The sequence below is a fragment of the Equus przewalskii genome, chromosome 8 (genome assembly GCF_037783145.1).
Source record: "Equus przewalskii isolate Varuska chromosome 8, EquPr2, whole genome shotgun sequence".
Taxonomy (NCBI): Eukaryota; Metazoa; Chordata; class Mammalia; order Perissodactyla; family Equidae; genus Equus; species Equus przewalskii.
Genome location: NC_091838.1, coordinates 16,168,630 through 16,190,485, shown reverse-complemented (window position 1 = coordinate 16,190,485; position 21,856 = coordinate 16,168,630). Strand labels below are relative to the sequence as shown.

The following is a 21,856-nucleotide window of genomic DNA, read 5'->3' as shown; positions in this document are numbered from 1 at the left end:
TGTTACAAGGGATCACTCTGAAAGACCATATCATTTGGACACAGGAACACTATAGAGACAACTGTAAGCCTAATGGTACAACCATTAATGACTGAGAAATAACAAGATGGTGGCAGCAGAAAAGCCACGTTTGTGGTCAGGTGCCTGAAATGAGGTACTTTATCTGAACGAAGCTCTTTTGAATCCCATGAGGCAGAAAGACAGCAGTGGCTGGACCAGAGGACAGGCTACCCATGCGCTAGTGTGGTCAGGGCCTCCTGTCAGACTTTCGTCATTTCAGCCATATTTATAAAAAGAGAGGAAAAGGATTCCAGCAAATGCTAACATTCGAGAGAAATAGTAACACACACATCTTAATAAGTTTTCTAGGAAAGAGTTCTAAAATGTAGTTTTGTTGTTGTCTATAAAGATAATGAGAGGGTGACAGTATAAGGGAAAGTCTCAGGAGGCCTGGACTTTGTCCCAGCTGCTTATCTAATTGGCCGTGTGACCTTGGGCAAGTCGCTTAACCTTTCTTGGCCCGCATTTTCTCATCTGTAATGTGATATAGGCATTCATTTCCAGTTCTAAGATTACATGACCAGATTCTACAGGATTATGCTTTGACTATATTCTACCAAGGATTTCATCACCATTCAGATGAAAATTATACCCCTCATCTCAATTTTTTTAGGAAAATGATGCAATGAGAATACAGCATGAAAACATAAGTGGCTTTTCCTTTATTTCCCTTACTCAAACTGACCCTAGATTTTCTGAACCACTGAGATGCAACGTTTCTTGATACAAATGTTTGTAAATATAGGCAGACGCCTAGTTTCAAAGAGACAATGTTAAAGATGATCATTTGTAAACCGGTCTACCAGTGGGTTTGGTCTATATGATAATATTATTTAGTAATATTATTATTCATGCCATATTTTTATACAGATCCATTAAAGGACAAATACCTTAGCAGTCCTGCTTAGAAATCTAAGCATAAAGTTTAATGTTTTGGTGGGGAAAAGGCATTTCATATGACAGTCTGTAATACCAGAAGCCTGTCTTCTCATCTATGCTTATTATCCCCTAACTGCTTCTCCAGCCTTTGTAAGAGACTATAGCCTCCTCCTTCCCTTGTAAGCCAATGCTGATTATATATTCATGCCTGAAATTCTAATGAGACATAAATTTGGGACAGGAAATTAGAATTTTAGGGGAGATGAGAAGACTTGAGGTTGGGAAAGGAGATGGCATTTTACCACGATGCGCTTAAAAGGCAGGTCAAAGGATGGGACAAAATGAGCATAAGGATCATTGATGGAAGAGACCTAGTGAGAGCTGAGGCTATGAGGGCCTGGGGGCTGTAAATAGTAAGCATGGGGTAAATTATAAGACATGAATGGAAAATAAAAGAAAAAATGTTTAGTGAGTAAGAAGCCAATGGACAAAGAGGGATTAGAGAGAGTTTCTCTCTATTTTCATTCTTTGCTTTCATTGTCTACTTCTGCCTTCTCTCTTTCTCAGTACCACAGATCCCAATTATCTGGGCACTTCCTCTCCTGGTAACAGAGAAAGAAGGAGGGGTTGATGAATACTCCAATGGATGTGCAGAAGGAAGGAGAAAAATAAATATACAGAATGATTGAGGAAAGTTATGTACTTTAAATTTACTGTAGACTCTTGTTGTTAGTGCTGTTGAGTGGATTCCAACTCCTAGCGCTCTGTGTACAGCAGAGCAAACCCTGCCCGGTCTTTTTGCACCATCCTCTCACCTTCCAGCACTGTATCAGACAATGCTTCGCTGTTATTCGTAGGGTTTTCATGGCGAATTGTTTTTGAAAGTGGGTGGCCAGGTCCTTCTTCCTGGTCTGTCTAGTCTGGAAGATACACTGAAACCTGTCTACCATGGGTGACCCTGCTGGTATTTGACATATTGGTGGCATAGCTTTCAGCATCACAGCAACATGCAGCCGCCACAGTATGACAACCAACAGATGGTGGAGTGGTTCCCTGACTGGGAAATGAACCCAGGCTATACTGATGAGAATGTCAAATCTTAACCACTAGACCACCAGGGCCGGCATCATGGGCCTACATTTGTGTATTTCTCTTATAGCGTTCTTCACCTTATATTTATCATGCTTTTGGTTAGTTGAGCTTTTTGGATCTGTGGGTTTATGTTTTGAACACATTTGAATAATTTTCAGTCATTATTTCTGCAAACATTTCTCCATTACCACCCCCACTCCCGGACTCCAATTACATATGTGTTAGACTACTTGATATTGAAATTGTTCCACGGGTCATAGAGACTGCATTCACTTTTTTCAAAGCCTTTCATTTCAGTTCTAGTACTTTTCAGCTTTAGAAATTCTATTTGTTTCTTTTTATTGGTTTCCATTTATCTCTGTATTGTATTCACATTTTCCTTAAAATCCTTGAGCATATTTTTAATAGCTATTTTAAAGTCCTCATCTGCTAATTCCATCATCTCTGTTATTTCTGAGTCTCTTTCTATTGACTAATTGTCCTCCTGATTAGGAGTCACATTTTTTGGCTTTTTCACATATCTAATAATTCTTGATTGGCTGCTGGATATTGTGAATATTACATTGTTGAATGTCTGAATTTTGGCATCTTCTTTTAAAGAATATTGGGTTTTGTTCTGACAGGCAGTTAATTTACTTGAGGACCAGTTGGATCTTTTAAGGTTTGTTTTTAAATTGTGTTAGGTTGTCTCTAGAATGATCTATACTCCAGGGCTAGTTGAACCCTACTCTTAAGGCTTGACCTTTCTGAGGTCTCTACTGAGTGTCTCATGTGTATTCAATGAGTTCTTTCTTCTATGGCTGGTCAGAACTTGAGTATCTCCCAGCCATGTGTAGTGTAAGCTGCTTATCTTACAACCCCCTGCTAATTGTTCTTTGCCTGATAGTTGTCCTTTGCTCAACTTTGTGGGGTCTCACCCCACACACCTGTAGCTTAGTGTTCAGTGAAGGACTTAAGGGGACCCCATACATATTTCTGGAGCTCTTTTTCCTTGTTGCTCTCTCCTCTCATACTGTACCCCACAAATTCTACCTCACTTCCCCAAATTGTACTCTATCCTCAGCTCTGCTTCGGTTCCTCTCTCTGTGTCGTAGTTAGGAAAGTGTCTCTAGTGGGACATACCTTACTTGTGTCCCTTCTCTCAAGGACAGCCTGTTGTCCAATGTCTGAGATAGTTGCTTCATATACTTTGTTTTCTGACTGTTTATAGCAGGAGAACTAGTTTGGTACCAGTTACTCCATCTTGACTAGAAACAGAAGTCCCACCGTGTTTCTATTCAAACTTTGTTTCTATTTCTTTTCACCTCATTAGTCAGTAAGACCTTTCAAGGCAGTGACAGGGTCTCATTCAGCTCTGTATTCCTAAAGCTTAACATAGAGTTTAGCACATAGCAGGCATAATAAATGTTGTTGAATGAAAGGATGAATGACTGTTGTTAAACTGATCCACAATATTTACGGTATCTATATTTAGTTGAGACATTAATGTAAATATCTAGGCACTTTTGTAACATGTGCTTTTTTTTTTTAAAGATTTTATTTTTTTCCTTTTTCTCCCCAAAGCCCCCCAGTACATAGTTGTATATTCTTCGTTGTGGGTCCTTCTAGTTGTGGCATGTGGGACACCGCCTCAGCGTGGTTTGAGGAGCAGTGCCATGTCCGCGCCCAGGATTCGAACCACTCAGCCACGGGGCCAGCCCCTAACATGTGCTTTTTTAAGCAAGTGACAAAAATCTATTGAACAACAGAATTCGTACAAGTTAGAGATTAATGCTAGGGGAGACTAGTTCTATGTTAAGCTTACTTAACATTCCTTACCAGCTATGAGATGCCAGTATCTAGAAACAAAGGTCACATGTTTCCAGGTACCTGTAGGACAGCAATGACAAGTTATTCTAGAATGAAAAGTAGTGGCAGCTGTTTTTAACATTCAGCCCATGAAGTTGGCAAATGTAGCATCTTCCTTCAGGGATGCCTCCCTCTGAGCATAACAGGATTATAAACTTCCAGACTATACTTTCATTTACCATAGTCTTTTCAAGGGACTATGATGGCTTTTCACTTAAATAGCAAGACGCATTGAGTTGGTCTTTCAAAAGTCTATCCAGCTTTCTTCCTATGATCAAAAAGAGACTTACAAATTAAAAATCACAGTCAAACTGCTATAAACTGCAGAAATCAGGTGGGAAAGAAATCCTTCATTATAACATTAAAGATTTCTCTCTAAAATCTTGTATAACACCTGTACAGTTTTATATAAGAAATATCTGTATCTTGAAGAGAATAGGATTTGTGGAAGTCTCTTAAAAATCCATGATGCTCAAAATCTTTGGATATGGGTACATGTCCTATAATTAGAATGCCTTCACACCTCATTATTTAAAGGGCTCCTAAAATTCAGAAGTAGTCCAGTCCTATACACACACACACACACTCATTTGCGCACGTGCACACATACAAACCACATTTCTGATTAAATTATTCCTACTCCACAGGTCTATTCAGGGTTCAAACAATATTATTATCAAAAACACAGTCCTTTAAGACTTAATCTCATTTGATCCACAGAATTCTTAAAATTCCCTTTTGTTACTTTTTGACTATAATTCTGGCTTCTTTCAATGAAAGGCAGCAGTTTTTCGGGTTAAGGAACTCGACTGTGACTGAGATGTCAACTGCGTTGGTTCATTCTTCTACTTACCTTTGTCAAGTCACTTTTTCATCTTTGTTCTTTGATTACACAACCTACCAGATGGAAATAATAATTTGAGCTCCATGTGAGTGTGAAGGACCCCTGAAATTCTAACACAGGATAACAAAAAGGAGTTCATTATTGAGGGAATTTTTTTCAAAATAATGACTCTACTTGTTTAAAGCCTGAGTGAGATGACGTTTAAAGAGCAGTGGTTTAAGTTCCTGGTTCCAGAACTGTTCAAAACTAAAGGTTTTATTTCACTTTATTTTTCTCCCACGTTTACCCCCTTGGTTTACATTCCCCAGTTAAGAATTTAAAATGAACCTTTGCCAAAGCCTTGGGTTCCCCCTGGTTCGGAGTCGAAACCACATGAAGCCACTGAATTTTGCCTACTTTCCATTTGAAATGATACATCAGCTTCCGTTCTCTTTCAGGGCGAGCCGGGTTTACAGGAAACGTGACCAAGCTTTAGATGAACCTGCTCTGCATTTTGATTTTCTGTCAGATCCCCAAATGAGGCCACTCACCTAGTTCTGTCTTTCCAAAACCTCTTATTATAATGTCCCCAGAGTGTGTATAATAGTTACTAGTGGCTGAAGCGCAGCAACACCTTGTTTTAGTAAAATGTGGGGGAGAATTTCTCTGCTACTTGGAACTCGTTCTAATTAGGAAAACAGACAGACTCAATAGGAGAGGTTCTAGTGTCAGGTGTAACGCTTTGGGAAAAGAACTTCTTTGAAATCTCAGGAAAAGCATTTTCCAGTAAATAGTTGAGAGAGGCCGAGTTAATTCATTTTTCCTTTATTCTTTCCTTCGTTTATGCATTCATTAATTCAGCAAATATTCACTGAGCACCTACCGAATGACATGCCGAGCCCCGTCGTAGGTATTTGGGATCTATCAGTGAGCAAAATATTTAGAGATGCCGACCTTTGTGGGTCTTATGTCCTATTAGCAGAAGACGGAAAATAAAACTGAGCATAATATATAGGTCAAGTATATATAGAAAGTCGTTAAGTACTATGAAAAAGAAAGAAGAGCAAAATTAGAGATCAGGATAGCTTGCCATGTTTAAAAGGATTTACGAGGACAGCCTCATTGAGATAGTAAAATTTGAACAAAGACTTAAAAGAAGTGAGGAAGTAGCAACTGGATATCTTGAGGAAGAACATTCCAGAACAGAGAGAACAGCTAGAGCAAAAGCCACAAGCTGGAATTATACCTACATGTTAATGGAACTGCAGTGAGACCACAGGACAGAAATGGAGTGAACAGAGAGAAGAGTGGTAGAAAATGAGGTCAAACAGGTAACAAAAGGCCAGCGCATGACCTGTGGGCCATGAGAAGGATTTTGGCTATTTCCCTGGATGAAAAGGAAGCCAATGCAAGATTTTGTACAAAGGAATAGTACATTCTAATTTTTATTGTAAAAGGCTCTCTCTATCTGTCATGTTGAGAGTAGACTGTAGATGGACAAAGATAAACAGAGGAGATTTATTGCAAGACTCCTGAAAGAGATAAGACTGCTTCAGACTTGGTGATAGCAGTCGAAGTAGCAAAAAGTAGTCAGGTGCTAGCTATTTTTGAAGATAGAGCCAACGGTATTGCCTGATTGCTTGAATGTGGTATGATGGGGGCCGGGGGCAGAAAAGAATCAGGGATGCTTCAAAGATTTTGGCCCAAGCAACTGAAAGAATAGAGTTGCCATCAACGGAGATTAGAAAGACTGCAGTCGGAAGAAGATCAGGAGTTCAGTTTTGGAAATCAAGTTTGAGGTGTCTGTTAGACCTCCAAGTGGAGATATCATTGAGTAGGCAGTTGGATTTGTGAGTCTGGGATTTGAAAATAAAGATTTGCATTTGGAAGTAATTAATATGATATCAACGAGGATGTGAGTATAGACAGAGAAAAGAAGTAAGGACTACCCTCTGTGGTACTCCAATATTAAGAGGTCAAAGAGAAGAGGAGAGATCAGCAAAAGGCACTGAGAAGGAGCCCAGTGAGGTAGGGGCAGGACAGAGGGGTCAGGGAGTTCCTGGTTTCCTAGAAGCTGAATGAAGACAGGAGGGGGTGATCAGCTATGCCTGGCAGGTCCAGTATGATGAGCATTAACTGCGCTTTGGATTTATCTCCTTGGTGATCATTGGTGACATGTACGAGAGCAACTTTGGCGAAGTAGAGGGAGAGAAAGCCTGATGGTAGTAGGTGTCCAAGAGAATAGGAGAGAGAACCTAAGGCAGAAATATGGCACTTCTTCCAAGGAGCTGCAAGGGGAGCAAAGAAATGAGCAGAAGCTGATGAGAGAAATTGGGTGGAGAACGTTTTGAAAAGATGAGAGAAATAAAAGCATGTTTGTGCTCTGAGAGGAATGAGGTAATTTTGGAAGGAAAAATGATGATCTGAGCAAAAGAGGGGAGCATTGCCAGAGCTATGATTTTTTAACTAGATGAGAAGAAATAGAACCTAGCGCACAGGTGGAAGAGTTGGCTTCAGACGGTGAGCGCATGGATAAACCATCTACTCAAATAGATGAGAAGACAGAAGATAGAGGAGCAGGTGGAGAAGTCTGTGGAAGTTGTCTTCCAATTGCTCCTGTGTCTTCAGTGAAGTATGAAGTGGGGTTGTCTGCTAGGAGTGAGGGTCAGGAAGGAGTTCTGAGGGTTTGAGGAGGGAGGAGGGGATGTGGAATGGACATCAGAGAGAATGGAAGAGTAACTGGACTAGAGAAGTGAAGTATGGTTGCCTGGCAGCATTTAGGACTCCTTGAATTTCATGGCACTGAATGTAACATGAGGCCATTGAGGGTGATGGGTTTTCTCCAGGCATGCTCAGTTGCACGGGTACAGATACGGAGTAGGCAGGAAGTTAGATTTAACTAGAGTTGTGGTATGCCAAGCAAGGATGGCGAAGTGACAGAGGAAGAAGGGAGTTGAGAGGATGTGCAAAGGACTGACTATAATGACTAACTGTGTGCAGTGACTTGAACCTGTTAAGGAAGGGGGTGAGGACATCGAAGGAGTGAGAGCTGGTAAAAGAGTGGTAGGATCAAAGGACTGAAGAGCCTTGTCATGTCAAAGAATTGTTGGGGCTGGAACTGGAAAGACTGACAGTAACATCAGAGGGCAGGATGCATGAAATTGAGATGACAGGAAGGGTGGCAGTTACCAGTACTGCTAAGGGCTAGGGTCTGACTAGATTGGTCTAGGGAGCAGCTGGCATGGAGGAGAGGTGGTCCAGGAAGGAAGAGGCTGTGGTGCTGAGGAGATCACATCCATGATTTTTGAAATTTCCAAGGAGAAATTGAGAGTGAAGCAGGAGCTAAGATCACTTAGAAATGAAGAGGAATGTCCGGGGTCCCTGGATAACTGGAAGTAGTCAGCTCTGTAATCTTGCAACGCAAGCTAAATTTTTTCTAAGATGAGAAATAAGAAAGCACGCAGATTTAAAGAGAAAATTAGAGAGAGAGAGATGAAAGGAGAGAAGATAGGAGGAACGAAGGAAGGCAGTCAGGCAAGAAGGCAGGCTGGACACCCAAATTTGCATTCAATTTTCTAGATTTCTATTATTCAAAGATAGGACAGTTACACACAAACCTGGATAAGTCATTACATTTTGTGTAAAATAACATCTTGCCTAAATGAGATTCTTTCCCCTTTCCCAATCAGAAAATATCAGGATGCCCAGTAACTTGCCACTTCTTGTTTTACAGTGAAATAAACAAGAAAGTCCTTAGAAGGGTGTCAGCCAATAGCGTAGAAGAAGGAATCCAATTTAAGTATAGATGGTCCAGGCTTGCTTTATGGCAATAATCAACCAAGTATCTTCTCTGGGAAAAAGAGCTGAAGTCTCTGAAGGACCGTGGATATATTATGTGTAGTGGTGTCTTTATTACCCTTCTTTCTGGCTTTGTGTCTTCTGCTTTCTTTGACATCAGATCACTCAGATGTGAATTTACTTTGACAATACCTGTACAGACTTAATGCCTGCAAAAGTAATTCATACTATTTATTCTGGTGAAGGCTTAGAGGAGATGATCATGTTTTTATATTTTCGTAGTTAAGCCATATTCCATTCTTGATGCCATAGGAATATTTGAAAAAAAAGTTCCTTGAAGTCGAGAACAGCACCTTGGTCAGATTCTGTGCAAATTTGAGCCCATAGATACCAAGAAAGTACTCAATGGGGCTAAGCCATTTGATGGTTAATCTTGTTGTAAATTCAATTTTGTAGTGGAAATGAGTCCTGTTTTCTTTGGAGTGAAGTCGAGAAAGATGGCCAGGTAGAATTTCCCTTGAGTCATTTTCCTTTTCACGTTTATGAGTTATGTCTTTGCCCATGATGAGCAATGGCAAGGATGACACTGGGGAACTCATTTTAAAAATAAATAAACCTTTTCAAATTAATGTTTTCTTATTCTTCAGATAAATACCCAGAAGTAGAGGAGCTGGATTGTATGGTAGTTCAATTTTTAATTTCTTGAGGAATCTCCATACCTTTTTCCACGGTAGCTGCACCAGTTGCATTCCCATCTACAGTGTGTGAGGGCTCATTTTCTCCAGATCCTCTCTAACACTTGTTATTTCTTGTCTTTTTGATAATAGCCATTCTAACAGGTTTGAGATGATATCTCATGGTGGTTTGATTTGCATTTCCCTGATAATTACTGATGTTGAGCGCCTTTTCATGTACCTGTTGGCTGTCTGAATTCCACTTTGGAATTCAGATATTTATCTGAATAATACAAAAACACTAATTTGAACAGAAATATGTGCCCCTGCATTCATTGTAGCATTAATTACAATAGCCAAGATATGGAAGCAACTTAAGTATCCATCGATTGATGAATGGATAAAGAATAGATATATACAATGGAATACTATGCAGTCATAAAAAGAAGGAAATATTGCCATTTGAGACAACATGGATGGAGCTTGAGAGTATTATGCTAAGTGAAATAAGTCAGACAGAGGAAGACAAATATTGTATGATTTCACTTATATGTGGAATCTAAAAAGCAAAACAAAACAAAAACAAACTCGTTAGATACAGAGAACAGATTGGTGGTTCCCAGAGGAGAAAAGGGTTGAGAGGTGGGTGAAATGGGTGAAGGGGGTCAATTGTATGGTGACAGATGGTAACTAGCCTTATGGTGGTGATGACTCTGTAGTGTATATAAATATCAAATTATAATGTTGTACACTTAAAACTTGTGTAACATTATATACCAATTTTACCTCAATAAAAAAGTTAAAATTAAAAATTTTTTTTATTATAAAAATATCAGTAAACCAGAGGAAACCTTCTTCCTTGCACTCTTCTAGGAAATTGGGTAGGAAGAAACAAATATTCAAATGGGAAAAGAACTTTAAGTAGAGAATTTTTAATAAATTAGGATTCTGCTTGTACTTTAGTGTAAATAGCAATAATATTATAAATTGCATTAAGCTTCCCAGGCAGCAGATACTCTGCAAAGTGGATTTCGTGGACTTTACCCAAAATGGCATATCTCAGTCATTCATTCATTTCACAAATGTCAATGCCTGCCTGACATGTGCGGGATACTGTTCTAGGCGCTGAGGCTCTAATGTCAGATGTGACCGGCAGGCTCTGTTCTCAGGGAGCTTGCGTTCCAAGCTGACCACAAGCCTGCCCCAGGGTGAGCTGAATTAACGCACTGAAGCGCCCCATCAGGGGGATTGCTAGAGACTGTGCATCTTTAAGGGGTCTAGGAGCAGTCTTTAGCACTTGGTACACATTTCTTAAAGCTCTTCAGTGGATAGTATCGCCAACTCTATTGTTCATTAGAACATATTTCAGAAAAATGATTAGAAGTTAATAATGAAAATCTGCCAGGTCCTCCCCAGAACTGTAAACTTTCCAAGTACAAATTGCTACATAACCAAATGCCATGCTTCTGCCCACCCCTGCCAGCTTAGGGATGCTTAGGACGGTGGCAGGAAGTATTTCCTAGTAACCTTCTCACCAGCCAGGTGCTTTGAGTGCAATAAAATCCCTTTTCTTACCAGGCCATGTTAGAAGTAGGAATAACATCCAGGCAGAGAGCTCTCCTTCAATACTCTTTAAACAGAAAGGACTTCCCCCTGAGGCTGTTGGCTGTGTTTTAATGCAAAGGAAAATTTAAAGTTGTGAACTTTTGTTTCCAAAGATCAACCTATATTATCTTAAATTTCGTTATCAGTCTGTTAAAATGATCAACCTTTTTTTATTCGTCAATTTTTTAAAATGTTTCTATTTCAAAATACTTGTTTCCTGAAGCTTATAGCGAGAGAGGCTACTTGAGTTCCACTCAATTTGTAGGATTTGCTTCATGAGAAAGATAGCAAAACAAAAAAAAAGTTAATGAATCTCTTGTAAATGTCTGAAAGATAGGACTAATCCAAAAGTACTTTAAACACTCTAGAAATACAAGTAATAAAATGTCAGTGTGAACAGCTCTTGTTTCGCTTCAGCTGGTAACCAGATGATGTTGTTGAGAGCTCCGCTCTGGTTTGCTGGCTACTCTCTGCTTCCCTGAGGATGACACCCCGGCAGGCAGTGTATATGAGCACTCTTCAGGACAGACGTTGCGGATGCAAAAGTAGCTTGTATTCAGAGCTTCACTTTAACAGTTTATGACCATATTCTCAATCTGTAAGTTGTCTACACACAGAAAAGATGTAAAGAAAATAACGGGAAAAACCTCTAGCTGACAGATTGTTCCATAAAAGGCCTTGTAAGTAGAAATCGGAATAATACAAAAACCTTGTATAGCCATGTCACTGGGGGCAAGTGAAAAGACAAAGCAAATGACCAGTAGAGCAAGAGGAAAGAACGGGGGCTCAGAAATAACAAAGGGCTCTGCAGAGAGTTCGAAAGACTTCATCCCAGATGCTCCAAGACAGAGGATGGCTGGGGTCAGCGGGGGATTCCTGGGCAGCTTAGGGACTCAGGAGGACAGGGTTTGGGTTGACTTAAAGTACCAGTTACGCAAAAACCAGAATGGCAGGTATCTCTAAAGGATGTATTTCTCTACACGTTCCTAAGTAACTAGAGAATAGACAGAAAGATAGATAGATAGATAAAATGAAAAATAAACAATCATTATCCATACAGATTTAAAGGCTTAAAAATGAATGAGCTTCTCATTGTGTGGTTTCTGTCCCTGTAGTGTGGGCACACGTGTGTGTGTGTGTGTGTGTGTGTTTCTTTTTCTTTAGAATGACAGGGGAAATGACATGATGAAAAACAATGCTTGCATAACAAAATCCATATGTGTTTCACTGGGGTGGGGCAGAGTGAGATGAGGGTAAGGGAAGTGAGAAAGAAGGACTTTACAAATAGCTTGATTAACCCCTTCCCCCCCTCAGTATAATGCAGTAAGCTAAAAGAAGGCTAGTTTTGCTTATTTAAGCTAAATAATTAAAATGTGATCTTTCCAGCCAGTTTCTTGCTTTTCCAGTAACTCTTTTATGTCCACTGCATAGTCTCTATTTTCCTCTAATCCTTTTCAGTCTTCTTGCCCTTTGCCCCCACATGACCTTTGGCACAGTGCCTCCTAACCTTCAAAATGAAGAGTCGGGAGTTTCAGGGAGATTTTGATGAAACCACCTGCTGTTCTATACTCTTTCTCCCGCCACTGAATTAAACGGAATGGCAGAGTGCGTAAATGTGCTGACATTCTGAACCGCAATAAACCCTCAATTCAGCTATTCCTGTAAGAGAGGACAGTTGTAGTAATTGATTGGATTTCATCATTCTCCCACCAATACCCTAATAGGAATGGGAATGAAAGATCTCATAGACAGAAGTGGATTCTGATTTCTTCTTTTCATACCGAAAAAGTGAAAAGGTCAGACCAAATTCTCAAAAGATCAGTCAATTTAGTATTGTGCTTTTGAAATTGAGGCAACCCAATTTTTTTCTTATAATACCTGGTTTTCTTTCCTTCTACCCTGGTAAACTCTGACTAGAAAACTGGAATATTTGGTTATCTAAAATCTTCTTTTAAAAATCCACCTCTTTTGGATATACAACTCTTAGATGACAGAGTCACATCAATGTCCCCTGAGAGGAGGTGTCATTTGGGTCTAGGAATGGGGGTGAAATGAGACAACCAGGCATGGCTCTGGGGCCATCGGCTGGAGAAGGCAGAGAGGAAAGAAGGCAGGACAGCTGATGAGCCACAGCGGTTCTCTCAGATAGAATTGCCTTATCTGTTTCAGGTTTCAAATTCAATTAGGCAAATATCTTAGTTGACCAAATGCAGGGCGCATGAATTCATGGATTGCGGTCAAAAAAAGGAGAAACTATGACAGGGTTAAAATGCTTAGATTGTGAAAATAAATTAGTAATAAAAATGATAATACTTACAGGGAGCTTTCTACGTTCCAGCTATTCTGCTACAAATTTCACATGCCTTCGGTTATTTAAACCTCGCAATGTCCATGAGGTAGTTACTGTGACAGCAGCTTTGCTAATGAGGAAACTGAGGCCCAGAAAGTTTCACTTGAGTAAGTTCTCACAGTTGGCATCCAGCAGAGCCCAGATCAGAACCAGTTTGTCAAATCTCAAACCCATGCTTATTACAAACTGCTACACTAGATGCTAGAAGAGTGCTCGTGTATGTGGAAGGGAAAAAGAGGTCAGGGTCTTCTGAAAAAGCCATTGGGAAACTCCTTTGGACTATCACTGATATCGCTGCTAGAGTTTCAGGACACCTCTACTGCGCGTTCTCAGGAATTATTAACAGTTAGCACTAGAACTCTAACTAACTGCAAAACTGAAAGATGATTTCAGTCACTCATGAAATCAATCCTTTTGGGAAGCCTATTGTATTCGTTATCTATTGATGCATTAGAAATGACTCTATGGGGCCAGCCTGGTGGCATAGTGGTTAAGTTCACATGCTCCCCTTTCAGTGGCCCGGGTTCACGGCTTCAGATCCCAGGTGTAGACCTACACCACTTGTCAAGCCGTGCTATTGTGGTGACCCATCTACAGAGTTGAGGAAGATTGGCAACAGATGTTAGCTCAGAGCTAATCTTCCTCACCAGAAAAAGAGAAAAAACTCAATGTAAATGGCTTAAAACATTAAAGAACATTTATTATCTCATGTAGTTTCTGTGGGTCAGGAATTCGGGAGCAGTGTAGCTGGGAAGTTCTGGTTCAGGGTTGTTCAGGACGCTGACCAGGCCTGTAGTCATCTGAGAAATGGATAGGGTTAGTATGTCATCTTACAGCATGGCTCACTCACATGCCTGGCTCGTTGATGCCGGCCGTTAACAGGAGGTTTCAGTTCCTTGCCATGGGGGCCTCTCTACAGAGCTGCTTGAGTGTCCTTACAACATGGCAGCTGGCTTTCCCCAGAGTCAACGATCCAAGACAACAAGGGAGAACACCAGCGATTTTTATGACCTAGCCTTAGAAGTCACACTCCCTCATTTCTGCAATATGCCACTGGTTACCCAGCCCTATTAAGTGTGGGAGAGAATTATACAAGGATATGGATACCAGGAGGTAAGAATCTAGGGGTCTGTGTTGGAGACTGGCTGCCACACATTATCAGTTTATTAATGATACTCTTTGGTGATTTGGGTTCATTTTTCTGCTTCAGAGTAAGACCAACAGAGAGATGAACTAAAAGCAGTAAATACGTTCAAGCAGTTCTGATTACAGTGGGCAGTCTGCCCCCCATCTGTCCCAGGAGAGTTTGAGGAGTCTTGCTGGCCTCTCCTCTCCAGTCATTCTCTTGCCCCACTGCTGACCTCACGTGTAGGACTTGCGTCTGAGTATAAGGCTCATCAAGACACTCGACCATCCAGCACTCTGAGCAGAGAGGAAAAAAAGACATGTCTAAGACGACTGTCCGTATTCACCCATTTGATGAATATTTATTGGATACCCAGGAGTGGGCGGAATCACAGTCTATGAAAAACCTTAGCCATCGAGGACCCTTGAGAAGGCTCACTCTGCTACCCTTAGAGATTCATTGCTAAAATCAGCCTTAGAGATGATTAAATATAACCACCACCCTTGATTACAAAGGAGAAAATTGAAGTCTCCAGAAAACTAAAACTTGCTTATTATTACATGGTTACGCCTATTCTGCCTTAACTTCTCATTAATGAAATCACAATCAAAACAAGCACCTAAGTGTTTTCAGAGGTTCTGCATGGATTTCGTTGTTTTTCCCCTACTCAGGTAACCAGATGTACCATTTGAATGAGTTGTATCTCTTTCTAGAGTTCAGTTGAGAGTGACAGGTTGTTTACGGACGTATAATCTGGTTCCTTTGTCTTAGAAAGAGGAAAATCTACCTAAACCTCCATACTGGCATTGACCCATACCCAAATTAACACTTTCTATCCCGTTTGAGCAATATATCAAATTAGATAACTGTCCTTTCCAAAGGGGTTGACACTGTTGATGTCTTGCACAAGTAGGTGCGAGAAGGGGTGAAGCAGAGCCAGAAAAGCGGAAGGTGCTTGTTGAGGGCACCAACAAGTCCTGTCACCAGGCAGAGTGCTGGCACTTTCTTACCCATGCTGGCTCTTTAATCCCCGCCAGAATGGTATGAGGGAATAGGCGTGACCATCATCCCGTTTTGCAGAAGGGAAAATTGAGAAGGTAAGTAACTTGCCCAAGGATGCTCAGGCAGCAAGAGGCAGATTTGGGACTTCAATCTAGGTCTGCCTGGATCTGTGTTCTTACCCCCCAGGCTGTCCAAATACCACTTGAAACTGACTTCTCGGCGAGCAGGGCTAGCTCACTCCTACGTTCTGTCTCCCCAGATCCTTCCATATTTCTTTGTAAGTGTTGAACTTTAAAAGCTATTTTATCTTTGTGTTTGCATGTGTGTATAAATGAATAGTTTCCAAATATATTGTCATCTCCTTAATAACAGTATTCCTTTTTTTTTTTTTTTTAAAGATTTTATTTTTTCCTTTTTCTCCCCAAAACCCCCCAGTACATAGTTGTGTATTCTTCGTTGTGGGTTCTTCTAGTTGTGGCATGTGGGACGCTGCCTCAGCGTGGTCTGATGAGCAGTGCCATGTCCGCACCCAGGATTCGAACTGACGAAACACTGGCCCGCCTGCAGCGGAGCGCGCGAACTTAACCACTCGGCCGCGGGGCCAGCCCCAACAGTATTCCTTTTTAATTTCCCTTTTCTCCCCCAACGGGCTGCTCAGCCCACAGTGAGCCCTGAAGATAGTTTTTGTTCTCATGGCGAATTTTCATCCTAGCCACCACCCGCCTCTCCATCTCCACCTCAACGCCCTGAGCATTCCCTTCTACGGGTAGAGAAAAAAAAAATGATTTTTTCCTTTTTTAAGATCATATTATTTTCCCCAAAAAAGTTGTCCATACTATGCTCTCCCAGAAAGTTCTTTTTAGCCAATACATTTGTCTGCCTTAGAGTTGTGATTACAGTAATTAACGTGGAAGCTGAAGAGTCAATTGCATTGTGACTGAGAGAGACCCTACGTATTAATGTCATCTTAGAAGTATTTTTTATTCTAGAACCATTTCTTCAATTCAGGCACATTATAATCAATGCTTTCTCTTTCTCTGTAATTACCAAGAAGACCTTTTCCTCTTTGTTTCTGCTTGTGTGGTAGCTTCACAGCTCGGTATCCCGACAGGAAAGAGAGGCCGTTCTAACAGATTAAATACACCATCCCCTTCTACGGGGGGAACGCTGTGCTGCCAAGCTTGGAAATTCCCGTCCTTAATGACAGCAGTAGCTCTTCAGCAGAAGACCTGGGACACTTGCCAGCTGATGACCTGTGATAGGATCGTCTGTGGCTTTGCTGAGGCTCCCAGAGGAACAAGTTAGGGGTCAGGAAGCAGGGGTTCCTGAAGTCACCGCTTCTCCATTCAAGAGCATTGAGAAACAAGCCTTAGATGAAGTAGCTTGTCCCCTTAGATTACAAAATTGTTTTTCAGGTCATCATATAACCTCAAACTTTATGTATCTTTTCATTAACAAGTCTTTTTTCTGCCTGAGAATCGTATAAGGAAGCAAGTCGTGTTGTGTCTTAAAATAATTGTTACAAAACAAACAGACAAATGAGAAAGCTTTAAGCTTCATTGAACCTTAAAAGAATTTTCAATATTTAGTGGGGGAAAACCCTTCAATTAACAAAAGAAACTGGGCAGCAATATGAATAGAATAGATTCATTAACATGGTGAAAAACAGGTCACTAACTCTTTTTTTTTTCCAAAACAGCAACAAATACTTTGCTGCTGTTAATAACTGTTGGAAAAGTCTGCTCGTAGGCAGAGAGGGCCCAGTGCTTCCTCTGCCCTCTGAAGGAAGGGAACACATCGCGTGATCTTAAATGCGTCTACAGTAAGAAATGAAAAAAGAATGCAAAGGGAAAGTGGGCAAGTACCCATTCGGTCAGTGGATGTTTTAGATTTATTACTAGTTACAAGAATTGTAGGGGTACGAATAAGATTTAGATGTGCAGATTGATTAATCTGGGTGTAGTAATACTAAGAAAATACGAGAGTAGAATCCTGACTGGCCAAGTGATTAAGATTATCTGGGTGGTGTAGTGGTTAAGTTCGCGCGCACCACTTCTGCTGCCTGGGGTTCACAGGTCAGATCCCAGGCGTGGACCTGCACACTGCTCATCATGCCATGCTGTGGTGACGTCCCACATACAAAATGGAGGAGGACTGGCACAGATGTTAGCTCAGCAGCAATCTTCCTCAAGCCAAATGAGGAAGATTGGCAACAGATGTTAACTCAATCTTCCTCACCAAAAGAAAAACAAAAAAAGCTTATCTGGCTCTAATTGGTTTACTGTCTCTTGCTTGTTTTGTGCAAAAGCTATCGAAAAACCTAGTCACTGATGCCTATAATCCCAGCAAGGCCAGGGTCGTATTGGGCTATGGAGAGTGGTAATACCTAGTTCTGAAGGCCCTTGGGCCATTTGTTCCCAAAGGAAACCTGTTGGAAAGAATGTGGTTATTTTTGCCCCTAGTCTGTTGCTATTGTGATATTAAAATCAAAGGCTGGTTGTGAATAGCTTAAAACTCCATGAACAAAGTTAAAAGGCAAACAACAGACCAGGAGAAAATATTTGTAACATTCAGTTGTAAAGTCAACTATTTCTCCTAGCTTAAGGGAGTTTTATTCTTAGCAGTTATCATAATGACCAAAACCATGACATGGAATGAGAATGAGGAGGAAGATGTCAACGCTTTAGGAAAACTTCCCGTTAACGACTTTAGTGAGAGCCACACGATCAAAGTTCATCTTGAGGCTGAATATTCTTGCTAATGTACATTTCACATTATTGAACCCTTAGGTTTGCTTACTTGCAGTTCTTGCAGGAAGTAGCTGCTAATTAAATAGGCAATCTCCAAGGACCAGGTAAAAATTGAAAAATTCAGGAAGCATTTACAAATGATTAGTTTAAATGTCTGTAATATAATATTACATCTTTAGAGCCAAATGGCCCTTTAGGAAACTCCTTAATTAAGAGATACACAATGGCTGTGTATCTAAATCGTGTGTGGTCAATTTCTGGGTGACTTACTGTTAACTCGGTTTTTAAGGGAATTATTTGTCTGCCATAAGAAACAAGAATCCAGTGCACTTGAAGATGCCAACTCTGAAGACTAGGCATATATGTCTAGAAGCATCCCCAGTCATTTGCAGTTTTATAATACCTAAGAACCGGCCACAAAAGCAGGAATATTACAGTCGTTTCGCTTATATCTGTTTTATTACCAATTCAAACTTCAACTTTGGTGAGGTCAGCTTGATCTTCCATATGTCATCCACTGCATTTCCTTGACAAATGAATGAATTCTAAGAGTTTATTTCACCACTCTTTTGAGACTTAAGAGAAATGAGACAAGATAGCAGTATCGAAAGGCAATTTGAGAGGTTGGCGAGATTCCAAATTTCCCAGGCCATTGAAATGGATGTGCTACGTTGGTACAATTGATGTCATACATCTTTAACAAGAGCTATATTTTTAAGTTGTCCTAAACACAAAAGTCACCATTCATAATTAATACTTAAGTGGAAAATTTTTTAAATAATTCAGATAGGAATATGCTGATGGGAAGGGAAATAATATTGGGCTTCATAAGGATTGTTTCAATCACGAAAGAAAACTGGTTTTTAAGTTATAGTTTTAAGTAGTGTATATATATCAACTAGAATGCTTTGGGTTAAAGGAGGGGAAAAAAAATGCAGCCCAGATTGCCTAGACAACAAGGAAATGTTTGAGCTCACAATGATAATCCCAGGGAACAGGGCTGGCTGCAGCTGGGGCTGACTGGAGCTCAAAGTCACCTGTTCTGTTTCTGTCTCTACATCTCTTGGCTCTGCCTGCTGTGAAGGGCTCCATGTTTATGCATGTTTATGTCCTCATGTTTACAATGTGGCTGCTGCAGCTCCAGCTTCTCATCCTCACAGTTTTCAGGAAATGGACGGCAGAGAACTGCCTTCCTGCACAGCTCAAACAGCAAAGCATCTGCAGTGAGTCTCACTGACTCTGAATGACCTGGCTTTGATCAATTATCAGTCTTTGAAACAAATCTGTGTTGCTGAGGGGAAGAGAAAAGACAGTGTGCCCTCTGGAGGAGGGGAGGGAGATGTGAATATTTCTGAAAGACCATGGGATTCCAAAGGGGGAGAAATGATCTCTCCAAAGCAAATATCAGAGCCAGTTACAATAGGAGGCAGTTCCTGTGTAGGAAAAAGGCAAATAGCCCCTCTGGCACCATGATATATGAAGCAAGGCTCTAGCCTTACATACCTATTAATATAAAATCCGTGCAACTGGCTTAGATAAGATGAGGGCTCCAACTAACGAGAGCCAATTGGGAAAACGCATGCAAGCTATCAGGGAACAACACAACCACCTTGGTCCAAGGGGGAAGCATGCAATCAGCAGCACCTCACTCTTCCTGATGATAGAAATCCATTAGATACGAGAAACCTCCATCACTTTGACTTGACCGTGATTATTTTTAGTAGCTTTTATGCCCAGGTGTTTTGTATTCATCATCTCAACAGTCCTTGTTGTTTCTGGTTAGCCATCCATTTCTATTTGGTGTAAAAGTACAAGCTTAGTGTAAAAAGTACAAGCCACTGTCACTGTGGGTGTCAGTGAAGCCTTGCGCGTGTGCTTCCGTATATGAATTCATCTTGCAGCTCAGAAGAAGGGATCATCTAGTTCATCATTAGTCAAATGATGAAGGATCGGAAAGTGAATGTTGTTCCTTTTCAGCAGATGTGCCACAGGAAATCTATTTTGTTTATACTTCCTCTAAACTCCATGATCCTGAGTATCATTTGCAATTTAAATTAAAAATAGCTGATGTCCCACCATTAATAGTACATATCCGAGGACATTCAGACTTTCTGTGTAGCCTGCCATTCATGTTTATTCATATCGGTGGTAAGCAGGACTCTGTGCTACTAGGTACATGTGGTCGGGGGGTGACAGAATGTAACCCATTAGCCACCTTCTCCAGGCAAAAGTGGGTTGCATTTTAAGATAATCACCTGAAAAACATAAAATTACCGAGGATGGAGCCCCAGAACACAGATACTTGAGGATATTTCCTTTTTCTAGGGGTGCTTAGTATGTTGACTCACTAATTTCTAGTCATTTAGAACAGTATGGCAGGTATATGTCCCAGTTTTTATGCTAGTGTTTCAAAAGAATAAGCCACAGAAGCAAGACAGAACACTTCCTGCCAGGAAGTCGGGTGAGCTGGTAGAAAACCGTGTTTTTGCTGACGTGGCCCTCCCAGGGAGGTGGTCGTGACTGCCTGAGTTAACCCCGCAGCGACGAGCCATGTGACCTTGAAAGAGCTGTTTCACCTCTCTCTACCTCAATTCCTTCAGCCGAACATGGGGAAAATAGTCCTACCCCCTCAGTTTTGTGAGGAGTTAGTACACCGTTCCTGGTACATACTATGTGCTTAACGAGTGTCAGCTTTTATTACTCGCATCTCTGACTTCCATTGTGCACATCTTTAGGAGCATCTGTGCCCTTGGGAGAGAGCGAAGCCCTTAGTTGGGTCTTTCAAAGCCTTCTGTTTCTCTCTGCAGGTGGGAGGAATAATCTCGCAGGCGGAAGGCAGATTCCCCTAATCTCGCTAATGCTAGCGAACCAGGTGCAAACATCCAGATTTCTGCACATCCCTGACGGCACGTGGTACCCGTGGTAAGGAGTGGGGCTCCTTAGGGGTTTGTTGAATGAATGCTGGTGCCCTGGCTGAAAACTGCTCCTCGTCCCCCAAGGTACCAACCGCTTGGTAGTTTCCTGCGTTTCTTGATAACCTCAACTCAGTGTTCTGTGAATGGATTTCTACTGCCAAAAATATCATTCAATATGCATACTTCTGTTAAAAGATTTCCTTGACACAGCTTCTGGTTTCCGAGAGGATGCTCTGTTAAATAGATATAAAAATCCTTAGCTCTACTCTCAGCATGAGTGTGGGCATCGTAGGGGTACCCCAGGAATGGGAATCATTCAAGAAGATTCTCCCTCACGACTAAGCCATCCCCTGGTATTAAAGTTATATGGTCCCCATTTTTACCACAAAGGACAAAGTGGCCGGCAGAAATGTTCAAGACCCTGCCAGAATGTCAGGGACACGGAGGCCAACGTCTGCACGTTTGAAATGAGAGTCTGTGATACGTAGTGCTTGGGACAGCATAAGATGGCAACTTGGACTTGCAACATCTTGTTTCCTTCGCTGCTTTTCAAATTCCTCAGAGGCTGAGTCTTTTCAGGGCCCTTTAACTGAGCATCTGGAATGAAAATATTCTACAACCTGAGAAAATGACTTTTTTTGAGGGGGAGGGGAGAAGTAACCAGCCTGCTTTTTGTTTTGTTTGTTCGCTTCTCGGTTCTTTGGTTTGTCTTGCCTTTTCTGGAACCATTGAGCTCTTTTTCCAGGCGCTTCCTTCTCCCCTCTGACCTCCTGTCCAGGGCCATAGAGCTAAACACTTGAGCAGCCATGCCCACTGACCTGCAGGTAACAACTATAACTTTGGTTTGAAACTTGTAGGTTAAGTGTGCTAATGCACTCAGGCCAGAACCCCTTTCTAGAATACGTCAGCATTCACGAGTCTGCCCCATGTAGTT

At 41.2% G+C, this 21,856-nt stretch overlaps 1 protein-coding gene and 1 pseudogene across 34 annotated transcripts in view; both read left to right on the top strand.

Moving 5' to 3' along the window:
* SULF1 (sulfatase 1) overlaps positions 1–21,856 on the top strand; it is a 193,084-nt gene that overhangs the window by 67,587 nt on the left and 103,641 nt on the right. For 25 of the 34 annotated variants that reach the window (XM_070630474.1, XM_070630481.1, XM_008514545.2 and 22 more), the window contains one exon: positions 20,815–20,929. The exons of the other annotated variants lie outside the window; for them this stretch is intronic. The gene's annotated coding sequence lies outside the window, so the exon portion shown is untranslated. The remainder of the gene's footprint in view (positions 1–20,814; positions 20,930–21,856) is intronic. 34 annotated transcript variants of the gene reach the window in all.
* LOC103547394 (small ribosomal subunit protein uS14-like) overlaps positions 1–21,856 on the top strand; it is a 38,131-nt pseudogene that overhangs the window by 10,807 nt on the left and 5,468 nt on the right.